Here is an 18,105-nt window from a genome sequence, read left to right as displayed (position 1 = left end):
CGTTTTTTTGGCGTGTTGTGGACAGGCCATGTGTTTGGGGGCCATTTTGAGTGCTGCTACAGGCCCTGGCCATGTGCTGGGAGGGAGGGGGCCATTTTGAATGCAGGCAGTGTTCTCAGGCCTGCATCCATTTTGCCTAGCTTTCATCCATTATGCCCAGGGGTAGTGTCAGGCCCAGGGGCGCTTGCGGTCTAGGGCCCGCCCCATTTGGCCTTCGGCCATGTCCCAAACGTTTATGTGGAAAGACTCATGGGTCTTCCCCTGCTGGACATTGGTGGTTGCTTTGTTATAGGGCTAGGGCAGGCTAAGCTTTGGAAATGTATTTTGCCCTAAAAATTCCATTGATTCCCTATGGTCCGCGAGATGAGTGAGGTTTGGCAGGGTACGCGAGATGAGTGAGGTTTGGCAGGGTACGCGAGATGCGTGCACTTTGGCAACCGCGTACCGCGAGATGTGTGCAATTTGGCATGCTGTCGCATTTCAACGCCGCAAGCAGGGGAAATTACGCGGGTGTGGTTACGTTGATGTACGTGACCACACCCAAGGATCTGTGCTCACTATTCTGGAGATTTCTGAGAAGGAGGTTGATTCCAGGCAGGCTCTGTGTTTTCGTATGCTGTTTAACCCTTTGATGCAGATTCGTGTGTGCCGCGCTGAAGCAGACCTTTCCGGAGGAGCTTCTTGAGTTGGTAACTTCTCCTGCAGTCTTTGAGAAGGTGGTTTTGGACCGGATTTCTACGAGGAATTTCTTCCTTTGGGGTCCAGAGTTTGCAGATGAACCTATAATTAAGAGTAGGTCGTACTCTTTAGGTATGAAGGCGATTTAATGCACAAAAAGGTTTTTATTTTTTGTATTTACAGAATCTAAAGAGCAAGAAAGATTTAAACGCTGTTTCAGTTTTTTATATCATGTTATTTAAGGAATTAGAAATCTTCAATGTTTTTGGTATGAAGTAAACCCAACATAATATTTCGAATAGAAAGTTATTGTTTTAGCACAGAAACAAGATAAATCTCTTGCTTATGTTTTCTACATGTAACTTGATTATGAAGCTATAACAAGACAAAATTAGAGTGTTTTGCAATACACAGTTTCGTGCTATGTGAACAAGTTCCAAGGTTTTGATACTATCTAACAGTGAACAATTTACAGAAGATAATGTAAATCGTGCTATTTTTTCTGAGAGAGTTTTATCAGAAAAGTACAGATGTTTTATGTGCAAAGAAATATCAAGCATTTGGAGAATAATTAGTATAAAAGGTCAAATTGCAAGATGTTTAATTGCGATATTAGTCCACAGAATTTTGTGAAGTGAATCTAGTTTTACATGAAAACTCCATGCTTAGATTGCTGCTTGCATTAAGGAAAATTTACTGAAATATAAGTAAATAGGTATTAGTGTGTGTCTAACTTTTTCCTTTTCAGATCTCCCTCCCAGCTGTTCCCTTCCCAACTCCCCTTTTCCCCCCGCTTGATCCCTTCAATATTCTGTGTAATAATTACAATCAGAATTGGAGGTATCGAGAGGTGGGCCCTTATATCATCGCATCAGATTCCGAGGAAGACTTCGTCTGACAGAATAGTGAGCCCACAAATTATTTTCCTCCCGATCTGACTGTGTTGACATAATGGCCACCATGGATGATTTACTTGCGGCAATAGTTAAAATGCAGGCAGATTTAAATGAAACTATGGCTGCTACAGCATTGTTGTCTGATAAAGTAGATAATATTCAGATTTTGAACACTCCCCTTCCTGAGGAGGCGCAAGACACTAGAGCTTCCACAAATATATCAGTAACTGTTCCACCACAAATTCCTCTGGCTGCGCCAGAACGTTTTTCAGGAGACCCTTCTAAGGTTCAAATATTTTTAACACAAATAGAATTGCATTTCTCTTGTAGACCTGCAGCATTTCCCACCCCTCAATCCAGAATAGCTTTTCTAATTTCTTATCTGTCTGGAGATGCTGCAAATTGGGCAGTTCCGCTAGTACGTCAAGATAGCGCTCTATTGTGTAACTGGCGGCGCTTTGTAGAAGAATTTGAGAAAGTATTCGACAGACGAACAGTAACTTTGTCTGCAGATCGAGAACTGTTACAATTAAGACAAGGAAATCGAGATCTCATTGCCTACTTGTCACATTTTAATAGATTGGTCGCAGAAACCTCTTGGCCTGAAGAAAAAAGAGCAGCACTTTTCTATCAAGGGTTGAAGGACGATCTGAAAGATGTGTTAGCTCAAATTGACCCACAACCAACAACTTGTTCAGATTTAATTAATCTAACTTTGAGATTGGATCACAGACTATCAGAAGGAAGGGGTGATAATAAAAGAGGAGAGAAACCTAATTGGAAAAGTGAAACTAAACCCAGAACTCAGTTCACACATTCTGAATCTAGCTCTGAACCAATGGAAATTGGAACCCTTAGACAACCATTGTCAAAAGACGAGAAAGAGAATAGACGCAACAATGGACAGTGTCTCTATTGTGGACGCAAAGGACACTTTGTGAAAGATTGTATGTTGAAACCTAAGAATAAAACTCCAACCACAGGTAAAGTGTCAGTTTTGGAAATAAAAGACTTTGAGTCGGGAAACTAACATGCCCAGGATTGGTAGACGGGGATATCTTGGGAACCATTGCTTACCCTTCAATAAACTCTTGTGTAAGTAATTACAAAGCACATTTTCGATTAGCAGTTCAAATACAACTGATTCACAAAATCTGGCAAATGGAAGTTTTAATTGACTCTGGGGCCACAGGAAACTTTGTCGATTTAAAAACCGCCCAGCGATTGAGTATCATATGTGAGAAAAAAGACACTCCTGAAATAGTCCAAGCCGTAGATGGAAAAGTTTTGTCCGGAGGTCCAGTCACCATGCAAACCTCAAAGGTAATAATGTGTTGTGAAGACTCAAAAAAGAGATATCATAGAGAGGAGGTTCAATTCGATGTAATCCAAGCACCTCAATACGGCTTTATTTTAGGAATGCCATGGCTCTGTCTACATAATCCAATTATTGACTGGCAAAAGAGAGAACTTGTATTCCAATCTGATTTTTGTCAATCATCTTGTATGAGAACTCTCACAAAAACAATCAGTCAAATTGCTACTGCAGACGAAAAAGAGACAATTCTACCCAAATGTTACAAAATGTTTGAGGAGGTATTCAGTGAAGAGAAAGCAGCAGTCCTTCCTCCTCATCGCAGCTATGATTGCCAAATCGATCTCATGCCGGGTTCATGTGTACCGAACTGTAGGATTTATGCACTCTCTGAAACAGAAAATCAACACTTGAGAGAATACTTGGATCAATATCTTGAAAATGGGTTCATTCGTCCTTCAAAGTCACCAGCCGCCTCCCCTTTGTTTTTTATTCCAAAAGCAAATGGTGAATTAAAAACGTGCATTGACTATAGGGCTTTGAACAAAATCACCATAAAAAACAAATATCCCTTACCATTAATCCCAGTTCTTTTAGATCAAGTAAAAACAGCAGTAATTTACACCAACTTGATCTAAGAGGAGCATACCATCTGGTGAGAATCAGACAAGGAGACGAATGGAAAACTGCATTTAAAACTAGATATGGACTGTTCGAATATTTGGTAATGCCGTTTAGTCTTTGTAATGCGCCAGCAGCCTTCCAGTTTTTCCTCAATGATGTTCTACGGGAATTTCTAGATTTATTTGTTATTGTCTATATAGATGATATCTTAATTTATTCCGATTCAGAAGAAAAGCACGAAGGTCATGTCAAACAAGTTTTAAAGGCATTACAATCACACAATCTGTATTGCAAGTTATCCAAATGCGATTTTCATGTCTTTGAGGTCGAATTTCTTGGAGTACGGCTCACACCAACGGGCATGAAAATGACTTATAGAAAAATAAAGGCAGTAGCAGAATGGCCAATCCCAAAATCTGTTTGAGAGGTGCAATGTTTTTTGGGCTTCGCAAACTTCTATCGACGATTTATCGATCACTTTTCAGCAGTCGTAGCTCCCATAACTCGTCTGTTACGAAAAAAGGTGAAGTTCGAATGGACTACAGAAGCAAATGAAGCATTCCAAAGTTTGAAAAAAGCTTTTACTGAAGCCCCAATTTTGATGCATCCTGATGTGAATGAACCTTTTATAATCGAAGCGGATGCCTCAGATGTTGCAATTGCAGCCATTTTATCTCAGAGACATCACAAAACTGGTCAAATGCATCCTGTCGCTTATATGTCTCGTAAATTGAATGCAGCTGAACAGAATTACATAATTGCAGAGAAAGAGTTGCTTGCAATACTTGAAGCATTCAAGGAATGGAGACATTATATTATGGGAGCAAAATTCACAGTAACAGTGTATACAGATCACAGAAACTTACAATTCATGAGTTCAGCCAGAATGTTAACTCCACGACAAATGAGATGGATGATGTTCTTTGCAGAATATGATTTCATAGTAACCTATCGACCTGGACAAGACAACAAAAAGGCGGATGCTTTATCCAGGAAAGACTCAACATTACATAAGTGTGAAGGAACTCCACAAGCAATAATAGAACCCGACAAAGTGATCTGTTTGTTGAATGCTGATCAGTTCTTAGACAGTATACATGAGAATTTTCCTCCATCACAATGGGAGAAATGGAATAACAAGAAGAAAAACCAAACAATCAAAGAAGGAATACCATTTCATGGAAAACAAGTCTACCTACCAACCAAGGAACTACAAGAGACGGTCTTTAATTGGCTACATTCCCATCCTATGGAAGGACATCCAGGTCCAAAAAAGACTGTAGAAAATATTCAAAACTTGTTTTGGTGGCCAACTCTCAAAAAGGATGTTTCTTTGATGGCTCAAAACTGTGAAACATGTGCTAGATTTAAAACTGATTATAGCAAACCAAAAGGTTTGTTACAAGTCTTACCAACACCAATCAAACCATGGGAACATGTTTCTTTAGATTTCATCACAAATTTACCACTAGTGAATCTTCATTCAGTAATTTTGGTAGTAGTGGACAGTTTAACAAAATATGCCCATTTCATTGCTTGTAAAAAATTGCCAACAGCAGGACAATTAGCGCAAATACTACTAACAAACATTGTGCAATTACATGGTTTGCCTTCAGTGTTACTGTCTGATCGAGGGTCTCAGCTTTCATCTAAATTCTGGCAGCAATGGTGTCAAAGTCTACAAATCACATCTAATATGTCTACTAGTTACCATCCCCAAACTGATGGGCAAACTGAACGATTAAATCAGACATTAAAGCAATACTTAAGATGTTACGTAGAAGACTCCAAGAGATCTTGGTATGATTTGCTTTGGATTGCAGAAATGGCTTATAACACATCACCACATTCTTCAACTGGGTCATCTCCATTTGAGGCTCTCTATGGCTATTTACCAAACACAATTCCTTTAGTATTGCCCAAACATGTAAGTGAGACACCTGCAGTACAGGATGCTATACAACATATGCAAACTGTTCACCAACAAACTCACCAACGTTTACTACAAAGTAAGGAAAAGTACAAACAGCAGTATGATAAACCTCATAGACCTGGTCCAAGATATGTTGCTGGGGATAAAGTTTGGTTGTCTACCAAGAACTTAACCTTCAAAAGAAAAAGTATGTTTCATCCTAAGTTTATTGGATCATATTCAGTACTTCGTCAAGTCAATCCAGTAACTTACAAATTGTTACTTCCAAAAACTTTGAGAATCCATCCAGTGTTCCATACATCCCTTTTGAAACCAGCTAGACAAAATGTTGCAACTAGGCCAGCGCCAGTTTTGGTTCAGGGTAACTGGGAATACGAGGTAAAGGACATACTGGATTCTAAACTAAGGAGAAGCAGATTGTGGTATCTTGTCTCCTGGAAAGGTTACGGAGCTGAGAACGATTCTTGGGAACCGGCAGAGAACATTCATGCCTCTCGCTTGGTGTGACGTTTCCACCTCCTTCATCCCTCGAAGCCGGGCCCTAGACCGCTCCAGGGAGGGGGGAATACTGTCAGGCCCAGGGGCGCTTGCGGTCTAGGGCCCGCCCCATTTGGCCTTCGGCCATGTCCCAAACGTTTATGTGGAAAGACTCATGGGTCTTCCCCTGCTGGACATTGGTGGTTGCTTTGTTATAGGGCTAGGGCAGGCTAAGCTTTGGAAATGTATTTTGCCCTAAAAATTCCATTGATTCCCTATGGTCCGCGAGATGAGTGAGGATTGGCAGGGTACACGAGATGAGTGAGGTTTGGCAGGGTACGCGAGATGCGTGCACTTTGGCAACCGCGTACCGCGAGATGCGTGCAATTTGGCATGCTGTCGCATTTCAACGCCGCAAGCAGGGGAAATTACGCGGGTGTGGTTACGTTGATGTACGTGACCACACCCAAGGATCTGTGCTCACTATTCTGGAGATTTCTGAGAAGGAGGTTGATTCCAGGCAGGCTCTGTGTTTTGGTATGCTGTTTAACCCTTTGATGCAGATTTGTGTGTGCCGCGCTGGAGCAGACCTTTCCGGAGGAGCTTCTTGAGTTGGTAACTTCTCCGGCAGTCTTTGAGAAGGTGGTTTTGGACCGGATTTCTTCGAGGAATTTCTTCCTTTGGGGTCCAGAGTTTGCAGATGAACCTATAATTAAGAGTAGGTCATACTCTTTAGGTATGAAGGCGATTTAATGCACAAAAAGGTTTTTATTTTTTGTATTTACAGAATCTAAAGAGCAAGAAAGATTTAAACGCTGTTTCAGTTTTTTATATCATGTTATTTAAGGAATTAGAAATCTTCAATGTTTTTGGTATGAAGTAAACCCAACATAATATTTCGAATAGAAAGTTATTGTTTTAGCACAGAAACAAGATACATCTCTTGCTTATGTTTTCTACATGTAACTTGATTATGAAGCTATAACAAGACAAAATTAGAGTGTTTTGCAATACACAGTTTCGTGCTATGTGAACAAGTTCCAAGGGTTTGATACTATCTAACAGTGAACAATTTACAGAAGATAATGTAAATCGTGCTATTTTTTCTGAGAGAGTTTTATCAGAAAAGTACAGATGTTTTATGTGCAAAGAAATATCAAGCATTTGGAGAATAATTAGTATAAAAGGTCAAATTGCAAGATGTTTAATTGCGATATTATTCCACAGAATTTTGTGAAGTGAATCTAGTTTTACATGAAAACTCCATGCTTAGATTGCTGCTTGCATTAAGGAAAATTTACTGAAATATAAGTAAATAGGTATTAGTGTGTGTCTAACTTTTTCCTTTTCAGATCTCCCTCCCAGCTGTTCCCTTCCCAACTCCCCTTTTCCCCCGCTTGATCACTTCAATATTCTGTGTAATAATTACAATCAGAATTGGAGGTATCGAGAGGTGGGCCCTTATATCATCGCATCAGATTCCGAGGAAGACTTCGTCTGACAGGTAGTGAGTGGTGCATGGGCCTAGTCTTTCTGTAGGTTGTCTTGAATTTAAACATCATGGAGGGGCTGGATGGCTTGGGATTGTGCTGATTTTTCTGTGATTTTCGTTTTTTTGGCCTGTTGTGGCCTTTTCACCAGGGGTAGTGAGTGGTGCATTGGCCTAGTCTTTCTGTGGGTTGTCTTGAATTTAAACATCATGGAGGGGCTGGATGGCTTGGGATTGTGCTGCTTTTTCTGTGATTTTTGTTTTTTTGGCCTGTTGTGGACAGGCCATGTGGTTGGGGGCCATTTTGAGTGCTGCTACAGGCCCTGGCCATGTGCTGGGAAGGAGGGGGCCATTTTGAATGCAGGCAGTGTTCTCAGGCCTGCATCCATTTTGCCTAGCTTTCATCCATTATGCCCAGGGGTAGTGTCAGGCCCAGGGGCGCTTGCGGTCTAGGGCCCGCCCCATTTGGCCTTCGGCCATGTCCCAAACGTTTATGTGGAAAGACTCATGGGTCTTCCCCTGCTGGACATTGGTGGTTGCTTTGTTATAGGGCTAGGGCAGGCTAAGCTTTGGAAATGTATTTTGCCCTAAAAATTCCATTGATTCCCTATGGTCCGCGAGATGAGTGAGGTTTGGCAGGGTACGCGAGATGAGTGAGGTTTGGCAGGGTACGCGAGATGCGTGCACTTTGGCAACCGCGTACCGCGAGATGTGTGCAATTAGGCATGCTGTCGCATTTCAACGCCGCAAGCAGGGGAAATTACGCGGGTGTGGTTACGTTGATGTACGTGACCACACCCAAGGATCTGTGCTCACTATTCTGGAGATTTCTGAGAAGGAGGTTGATTCCAGGCAGGCTCTGTGTTTTGGTATGCTGTTTAACCCTTTGATGCAGATTTGTGTGTGCCGCGCTGGAGCAGACCTTTCCGGAGGAGCTTCTTGAGTTGGTAACTTCTCCGGCAGTCTTTGAGAAGGTGGTTTTGGACCGGATTTCTTCGAGGAATTTCTTCCTTTGGGGTCCAGAGTTTGCAGATGAACCTATAATTAAGAGTAGGTCATACTCTTTAGGTATGAAGGCGATTTAATGCACAAAAAGGTTTTTATTTTTTGTATTTACAGAATCTAAAGAGCAAGAAAGATTTAAACGCTGTTTCAGTTTTTTATATCATGTTATTTAAGGAATTAGAAATCTTCAATGTTTTTGGTATGAAGTAAACCCAACATAATATTTCGAATAGAAAGTTATTGTTTTAGCACAGAAACAAGATACATCTCTTGCTTATGTTTTCTACATGTAACTTGATTATGAAGCTATAACAAGACAAAATTAGAGTGTTTTGCAATACACAGTTTCGTGCTATGTGAACAAGTTCCAAGGGTTTGATACTATCTAACAGTGAACAATTTACAGAAGATAATGTAAATCGTGCTATTTTTTCTGAGAGAGTTTTATCAGAAAAGTACAGATGTTTTATGTGCAAAGAAATATCAAGCATTTGGAGAATAATTAGTATAAAAGGTCAAATTGCAAGATGTTTAATTGCGATATTATTCCACAGAATTTTGTGAAGTGAATCTAGTTTTACATGAAAACTCCATGCTTAGATTGCTGCTTGCATTAAGGAAAATTTACTGAAATATAAGTAAATAGGTATTAGTGTGTGTCTAACTTTTTCCTTTTCAGATCTCCCTCCCAGCTGTTCCCTTCCCAACTCCCCTTTTCCCCCGCTTGATCACTTCAATATTCTGTGTAATAATTACAATCAGAATTGGAGGTATCGAGAGGTGGGCCCTTATATCATCGCATCAGATTCCGAGGAAGACTTCGTCTGACAGGTAGTGAGTGGTGCATGGGCCTAGTCTTTCTGTAGGTTGTCTTGAATTTAAACATCATGGAGGGGCTGGATGGCTTGGGATTGTGCTGATTTTTCTGTGATTTTCGTTTTTTTGGCCTGTTGTGGCCTTTTCACCAGGGGTAGTGAGTGGTGCATTGGCCTAGTCTTTCTGTGGGTTGTCTTGAATTTAAACATCATGGAGGGGCTGGATGGCTTGGGATTGTGCTGCTTTTTCTGTGATTTTTGTTTTTTTGGCCTGTTGTGGACAGGCCATGTGGTTGGGGGCCATTTTGAGTGCTGCTACAGGCCCTGGCCATGTGCTGGGAAGGAGGGGGCCATTTTGAATGCAGGCAGTGTTCTCAGGCCTGCACCCATTTTGCCTAGCTTTCATCCATTATGCCCAGGGGTAGTGAGTGGTGCATGGGCCTAGTCTTTCTGTGGGTTATCTTGAATTTAAACATCATGGAGGGGCTGGATGGCTTGGGATTGTGCTGATTTTTCTGTGATTTTCGTTTTTTTGGCCTGTTGTGGACAGGCCATGTGGTTGGGGGCCATTTTGAGTGCTGCTACAGGCCCTGGCCATGTGCTGGGAGGGAGGGAGCCATTTTGAATGCAGGCAGTGTTCTCAGGCCTGCACCCATTTTGCCTAGCTTTCATCTATTATGCCCAGGGGTAGTGAGTGGTGCATGGGCCTAGTCTTTCTGTGGGTTGTCTTGAATTTAAACATCATGGAGGGGCTGGATGGCTTGGGATTGTGTTGATTTTTCTGTGATTTTGGTTTTTTGGCCTGTTGTGGCCTTTTCACCAGGGGTAGTGAGTGGTGCATGGGCCTAGTCTCTCTGTGGGTTGTCTTGAATTTAAACATCTTGGAGGGGCTGGATGGCTGGGATTGTGCTGATTTTTCTGTGATTTTCGTTTTTTTGGCATGTTGTGGACAGGCCATGTGGTTCGGGGCCATTTTCTAGTGCTGCTACAGGCCCTGGCCATGTGCTGGGAGGGAGGGGTCCATTTTGAATGCAGGCAGTGTTCTCTGGCCTACACCCATTTTGCCTAGCTTTCATCCATTATGCCCAGGGGTAGTGAGTGGTGCATGGGCCTAGTCTTTCTGTAGGTTGTCTTGAATTTAAACATCATGGAGGGGCTGGATGGCTTGGGATTGTGCTTATTTTTCTGTGATTTTCGTTTTTTTGGCCTGTTGTGGCCTTTTCACCAGGAGTAGTGAGTGGTGCATTGGCCCAGTCTTTCTGTGGGTTGTCTTGAATTTAAACATCATGGAGGGGCTGGATGGCTTGGGATTGTGCTGATTTTTCTGTGATTTTCGTTTTTTTGGCCTGTTGTGGACAGGCCATGTGGTTGGGGGCCATTTTGAGTGCTGCTACAGGCCCTGGCCATGTGCTGGGAGGGAGGGGGCCATTTTGAATGCAGGCAGTGTTCTCAGGCCTGCACCCATTTTGCCTAGCTTTCATCCATTATGCCCAGGGGTAGTGAGTGGTGCATGGGCCTAGTCTTTCTGTGGGTTGTCTTGAATTTAAACATCATGGAGGGGCCGGATAGCTTGGGATTGTGCTGATTTTTCTGTGATTTTCGTTTTTTTGGCCTGTTGTGGACAGGCCATGTGGTTGGGGGCCATTTTGAGTGCTGCTACAGGCCCTGGCCATGTGCTGGGAGGGAGGGGTCCATTTTGAATGCAGGCAGTGTTCTCAGGCCTGCACCCATTTTGCCTAGCTTTCATCCATTATGCCCAGGGGTAGTGAGTGGTGCATGGGCCTAGTCTTTCTGTGGGTTGTCTTGAATTTAAACATCATGGAGGGGCTGGATGGCTTGGGATTGTGCTGATTTTTCTGTGATTTTCATTTTTTTGGCCTGTTGTTGTGGCCTTTTCACCAGGGGTAGTGACTAGTGAGTGTTGCATGGGCCTAGTCTTTCTGTGGGGTGTCTTGAATTTAAACATCATGGAGGGCATGGGATTGTGCTGATTTTTCTGTTTTTTTTCGATTTTTTTGGGGTGTATAACTGAACTGATGTTCCTCTGTCTTCCATTGCTTTTAGGTGCACAAGACTCAAGAGAACGACCAGTGCCAGGAAGAAGTCCTGCAGCGGTGTGTGTGTGCAGCATAACGTCATGCAACGTCACGTCTGGCCACAGACAACTCTGCAACTCGTGCAACTGCGGCCTGCTGTTCTGACCTGCTCTGAAGAAGATGGCCCCAAACAAATTTCTCCATAGCTCCTCTAGCAAGAAAGTTGCCAGTAAGGAGCAGAAGAAGCAAGTTACCAAGGATGCTGGTGTGCCGGCCGCCGCGTTTTTTGGGAGTAAAAAAAAAAAGTACGCCTGCAGCAGCAGCGGGATCTGCTGGGGACCAAGCTGGGAGCAGCACCCCCGCTCCATTGGGCTCAGTGCCTCCACCACCACCACCACTCCAACTTAAGTCAAAGCCCTTGAGTCCTGCAGAGGCAGTCAGTGTACTTCTTCAATCACCATCGACCAGTGATGTTGGCTCATCGCAAGAAAGTAGCAGCAATGTCCCTGAATCAACACAGGTTGTTGTAACTCATCTGACAAGTGTTGAACAACCACAGCCGCAACAACAACCACATGTGCAAGTACAAGCCCAAGTACATGTGGAAGGAGAGGCAGCGCAAGGAGATGCGCAAGCAGAGGTGCATGTAGGGTCACAAGTGCCCACAATAGTTGTTCCTCCCGAAGTAGGGGCACATCAGGAAATCGACAATCAAACCGAGGTATCATTTGAGGAATCCACTCCTCCTGATGATCATTCATTGTCTTCCACATCCCTAGCAAGGAAAAGATCAAGGGGGGTGTCTACATCTTCTTCAAGCCCACCTCCTTCTGATGATATGGACCCCAATTGGGAACCAGCACCACTGCCGTCTGAGAGTGAGGCACACCATGATCAGACAAAGGTATCTAAGCGTAAAAGGAAGGTCGTCGAAAAACTCATAGCTATGGAGTGTGATGAGGCTCAACAAGAAGTGACGGATACTGCTGCTGATGAAGCCTCTCACGACGACGAGCCAGTCATCATAAAGGTCACTGCAGCCCCAGCGGGCATGCAGCAAAAAGACATATTGACCCTAGCCCGAGAAGCGGCTGAGCGTGATGATGTTGTCGACGAGGAGGCAATGGAAGAAGCACCACAATCATTTGAGTTAACTAGTACACCAACACCTACCGCTTCCATATTTCTTAGTCGCCAGAAGGGACCTCCATCCACCTCGACCTCAATTAGTGGTGGTGAAAGTGCAAAACGTACTGAAGTTCGGCAATCCACATCCTACACTTCATCTGGCATTAGCAGCAGGACCACCACCACCAGTATCCCCGCCTCCTCCGGCCCCCAAAGACATTTCAAGTCCGCAGTTTGGGACTTCTTTAGTGTTTCCACAAAAAAGGAAAACCTCGCCATTTGTAGCATTTGTAAGTTGGCAGTTAGTTGTGGTAAGTTTGGTTCCAACTATGGTACCGGAGGCCAGAGAGGTCATCTTGAACGAAAGCAGGCTGTCCAATGGTTTGCGCACCTACAGGCGATCAAGGAAGCCCGAATTGCACGTAATGATGTTTCATCTGATGATGACGAGGAGGAAGAAGACGTGTCAAACACTTCACTTACACCCAGTACTCCTGTCAGCAGCACACCCCATGTGAGCCACACTAAGAGTGTGGGAGAGAGTGAGACACCAATGCGCAAAAGTTCATCAGCGAGCGTAACTGGGTCAAAGATATCATCATCATCCCGTAAATGCTTGGTCCAGGGCAACATTAAAAAGATGTTGTTTACAGAAGCGCAATATGAACGCAACCACCCACTGACGCGTCTGTATAACACTAAGCTGGCTTAAATGCTAGCTCTGGATCTTCTCCTTTTTTCTTTTGTAGAAGGGGTTGGTTTTCTAGAGTTAGTGGCAGCGCTCTGCCCTAAATGGAAGGTTCCTAGCCGGTTCTATTTTGCCAGAGTTGCGGTTCCAGCACTACATGAAGATGTGCTGGAGGTGATTGGGGCAGCTTTGCAGAAGAGTGCTGTTCACACTATACTTCTGACAACAGACATGTGGACCAGAGGCGCAGGCGCTGATTACATGTGCATCACTGCACACTGGGTCTCTTTTTCAGGGGTTAAAGCAAAGCTAAACGCAGGTGTTGACCCGGACCAAGTTTTCAAAGCTGCTCGGAAACATGCAACACTAGCCATGTTTGGTTTGGAGAAACGTCACACAGCACAAAACATTTTGCATTTTTAACACAAAGGTCCTTGACTGGCTGTCCCCAAAAAAACGCCAGATTGGTTATGTTTCCACGGATAATGGCGCCAATGTAGTTAAGGCCATGGAGCTGGGTCAGTATTTCACAGTGCCATGTTTGGCGCACTGTATAAACCTGGTTGTCAAAAAATTCTTGAGTGATAAAGAGAGTCCAGCGTACGAGGTAGTGGAGACCTGCCGAAAAATGTGCAACCATTTCAGCCATTCTTTTAAGGCCCGGAAGCATCTGAGGAGCCTGCTACATGACCGTCGAATGCCAGTGAAAGCACTCATCCAGGAGGTGGCAACACGTTGGAACTCAACCTTCTACATGCTTGAGCGTCTGTATGAGCAGTATTCGGTACTCGATCAATATTTCTTAACACAGGGTACAGCTCAGAAGGACCTGAGGATGGGTGCGGAGCAATGGCACATAGTTAAAAGGCTGACACGCATGCTTCGTCCTTTTGAGGTCTTCACGCGTGCAGTCAGCAAGGAGGACTGTAATTTGGGAAAAGCTATCCCATTGTTGTACATGCTGGAGCACCAACTGAAGGAGGTGTGTTCTGTGTTTCAAAAAGATGAAAAAAACAAAGACCCTTTTGTTTTGGCGGAGAAATTATTAGAGCGCCTACGTGGTGATGAACGTCTTAAAATGATCCACTCAGAACAGCATTACATTTGTGCTACTATTCTGGATCCACGCGACAAAAAGGCGCAGGCAGGCCAAGCATTCTTTCCTTTTGATGATGAACATGTTCCAAAGTAAAAACGTTGGCTAGCCTTGTCAGCCAAGAGGTTTGAAAGAGAACGGCAGATATTTGAAGGAAAAGGCAGTACATCAGCATCAGCAGGCCATCCCCAGTCAAAACAATCCACTTCTGCACCTGTGGCTGTGGCACAAGTGACCTATCAGGCGTTAAAGACACCGGCAACCGGATCATCTGCACCAGACACAACAGAAACATTGGAGGCTGAAGAGGATTGGCTAGCTCGGCTTGGGTTTGGTTCTCAAAAGGTCACAGGCACAGCAACAGCTAAGCAAAGTGGAGGAACCTTGGATGAGGACCTTGAGTCGATGGTGAAGGATTATCTGAATGACTCAACAAAGGTCTATGTTAATGCTGACCCATTGGCGTATTGGCATTGGAAAAAAGAATTGTGGCCACAGCTCTCCAACCTGGCTTTAAACTACTTGTCTTGCCCACTCGCAAGCGTGTCTTCTGAACGTGTTTTCAGTGCTGCTGGTGCCATTGTAACTCCCAAACGGAGCCGCCTCTCGCCCAAAACTGTGGAGAGGTTAACAATGATCAAGATGAATCAGCACCTCATACCACCAGATTACAGAGTACGAGAAAGCGCGTCGGATGAAGACGAGGTGGACAGCAACGTAGATGAGGGAATGTCTACTCTGTCAGGTGACACTGAGCTCACCCTGCCTGAATTCGCAGAGTATGAAGACGAAGCCTTATTCTTATTCCTGGACCTTAACACCGAGCCCTGAAAATGAGACAATGAATCAATAACTTTCTTTTTCGTCCTTATTCACTTTCATTCCTGTGTGTCTGTCTTTCTTTGTTGTGCACAGTTAATATAACTCAAACTTTAATCACCTAATCACAAAAACAAGCCCATTAGCAGAACTGTCTTCACTTGTTTGCTTATTGATTTGAAGGTGCCGCAGTCTGCATCCTCAGGTTCACAAGTTCAGAAGAACATGCTCCTCTATCCTGCTCCTCCAGACTCCTATTTCCATCAAAGCAGAGGGCTGGATTACGCCCAATGAAGAAAGACTCAGCACTTGTGGGGGTGTTCTACTTCTTTGCGGGTGAGTTGACGGCTCTGGGGCCATTGCTGGGAAGCTCTAATACCGGATAAAAGTGGTTTGGACCAAATCGGAGGTGGAATTTTTTTGTGTTTTTGCTGACTTGCTTGCCTTTGAGGTGCTCTTTGGGGGGCTTCCTGGTGTTTGTGGGTGGGTTTCGGGGTCTGGGAGCACTGCTGGGACAGTCTAATCTTGATTGCATTTGCTTTTCAGGAAATCCGTGGTGGTAAACTGGAGTTATGGCCTAGCTACACAGCGCGTTTGGACCGAAGGCCGAGAAATATTGTAAGTATGAGATTTTGCTTTTGGGCTGTTTGGGGGTGTTGTGCTTTTTGGCGGGTGGGTTTGCGGGTCTTGGGGCATTCCTGGGAAGGTCTAATACCGGATAGAAGTGGTTGGGACAAAATCCACGCTGATTTTTTTTGTTGCTATTTCTGACATTTTGCTCAATGTAGCGTTTTCGGGGCCCTCTTTGGGGGGCTTCCTGGTGTTTGTGGGTGGGTTTCGGGGTCTGGGAGCACTGCTGGCTATGGATACTTTACTTTGCAAGAGGTTTGAAGCAAATCCATGGTGGCAGAGAGGAGTTAGGGCCTAGCTGCAGAGCGCGCGCGGAGTGATTTGGGAAATTGGCAAAAAAATGACTACCGTAAGTCCCCATTTTTGTACTTTTGCTCTTTGGCTGTTTGGGGGTCTTCTACTCGTTTTCTCCTGGGTTGACGGCTCTGGGGCCATTGCTGGGAAGCTCTAATACCGGATAAAAGTGGTTTGGACCAATTCCGAGGCGGAAATTTTTTGGTGTCTTTGCTGACTTGCTTGCCTTTGAGGTGCTCTTTGGAGGGGTTCCGGCTGTTTGTGGGTGAGTTTCGGGGCCTGGGAGCACTGCTGGGACACTCTAATCTTGATTGCATTTGCTTTTCAGGAAATCCGTGGTGGTAAACTGGAGTTATGGCCTAGCTACACAGCGCGTTTGGACCGAAGGCCGAGAAATATTGTAAGTATGAGATTTTGCTTTTTGGCTGTTTGGGGGTGTTGTGCTTTTTGGCGGGTGGGTTGGCGGGTCTTGGGGCATTCCTGGGAAGGTCTAATAGCGGATAAAAGTGGTTGGGACAAAATCCAAGAGGAAAAGCCTTTTGGCACTTTTTGTAACTTAGGGTTCATTAGGGTTAGCCCTAGCAGCAGGATTGCATGTGTTTTGGGGTGTTCAGGATTTTTGCAACTGAGTTCTGGGGTCTGAGAGCACTCGTGAGAATGTGTAATTTTGGTTGCAAGTCATTTGAAGAAAATCCATGGTAGGAAAGGGGGGATTTGGCATAGTTAAAGAAAGCCTCTGCCACTATTCTTAACTTAGGGCTCGTTAGGGTTAGCAGTATTTCTATTGCATGTGTTTGGGTGGGGGGGTTTTCGAGTCTTGGAGCGATGCTGGCTATGGATACTTTTGCTTGCTTGCAAGTGGTTTGAATACAATCCACGGTGGGTAAGGGGGTATTTGGGCCTACTTTTACTTTCGAAGTACGTTTTGTCACCAGTTTTCTGCTAGGCCTCGTTTTTTGAGATCTGATTGGGGGTCTTCTACATTTTTGCAACTGGCTTTAGTAAGGGTCTGGGTGGAAGCACTGCTGGTAAGGTCTAATTTTGCTCTAAAACACAGTTTACAGTACACCTAGCTTGAGGGGAAAGATCCGCTAAATTAATTCGCCCATACTTATTTATCCTTGAAAAGGTGACTCAGACAGAGTACGCACTTTCAAAAATGTTGTACTGTCTATTAGGAAAATCAAAGTTTGACTTTTTGCACTACACAGCGTACATACCTTATATTTATTTATCAGTGCTGTTTTTCGTTCAATAATTACAGGCCGGGTTTCAGTCTGCAATGGGGAAAAAAGGATGGAGTCAGGCTTCACATTAGCGAGCCGCAATTCAGCATCCGCCAGGCAGGCAGTGTACAGGGTGTCTTCTGGTCACCAACATTGATGGACGAAGCGTCAGCTGGAATGGAGGAGCGCCATTATTTTATTCAATGAGTGTGTGTGACTGCATTTCTTGGATCTCTCTCTGCTTCTAAATTGATCCCTACAGCCATTCTATATGTTTTACTTCGGCTATTTTTTAACCTAATTTAATGTAGCCCTGTACTGTCGCATTCTGGCATTCACGGTTGTCGAAAGTACTACTTACTTTTCTGTAACAATGCATTCAGTAGTGCATGCACTTCCTTTATGTCACGTAAAAGATTTATGGTTAGCTTTGTAACAAAAAATTTCTTTATGTTCAAATGTTGTTTGTCCATGCTGTGCTTTTTTTTTTCTCTCAACAAAACCTACCCAAAAAGAAACCCCCATTCCTATCCATTTTACAAACCCTAACCCTCTTCCCCCAAGTTGTGTGGTTTTGCTTGATGTGTGACTAACTGACATCAATAATTTCACACACTTGCTGGGGAGGATAAGGTCATAGCAACAGGCTGGTGAAGGAATCCGAGGATATATTCTAGACTTACTCAGCTTGCCAATGATGTCAGGTCTAACACGTGTCCCCTCCAGCTGAAATGTGGGGAGAACTACCCTTGACCTAGGGAGTCCTCATCACTAAGGCGGAAAAATCTGGACAGACCATCAGCATTGGCATGATCTGTACCAGGGCGGTGTTCCACCGTGAAGTCCATCCCCTGTAGGGAAATGGACCACCTCAACAGTTTCAGATTCTCACCCCTCATCTGCATCAACCATCTGAGGGGCCTGTGGTCTGTCTGAACCCGGAAGTGAGTCCCAAA

Source organism: Lissotriton vulgaris, chromosome 1_1 (genome assembly GCF_964263255.1).
Source record: "Lissotriton vulgaris chromosome 1_1, aLisVul1.2, whole genome shotgun sequence".
Lineage (NCBI taxonomy): Eukaryota > Metazoa > Chordata > Amphibia > Caudata > Salamandridae > Lissotriton > Lissotriton vulgaris.
This window is presented reverse-complemented; position numbering follows the sequence as displayed.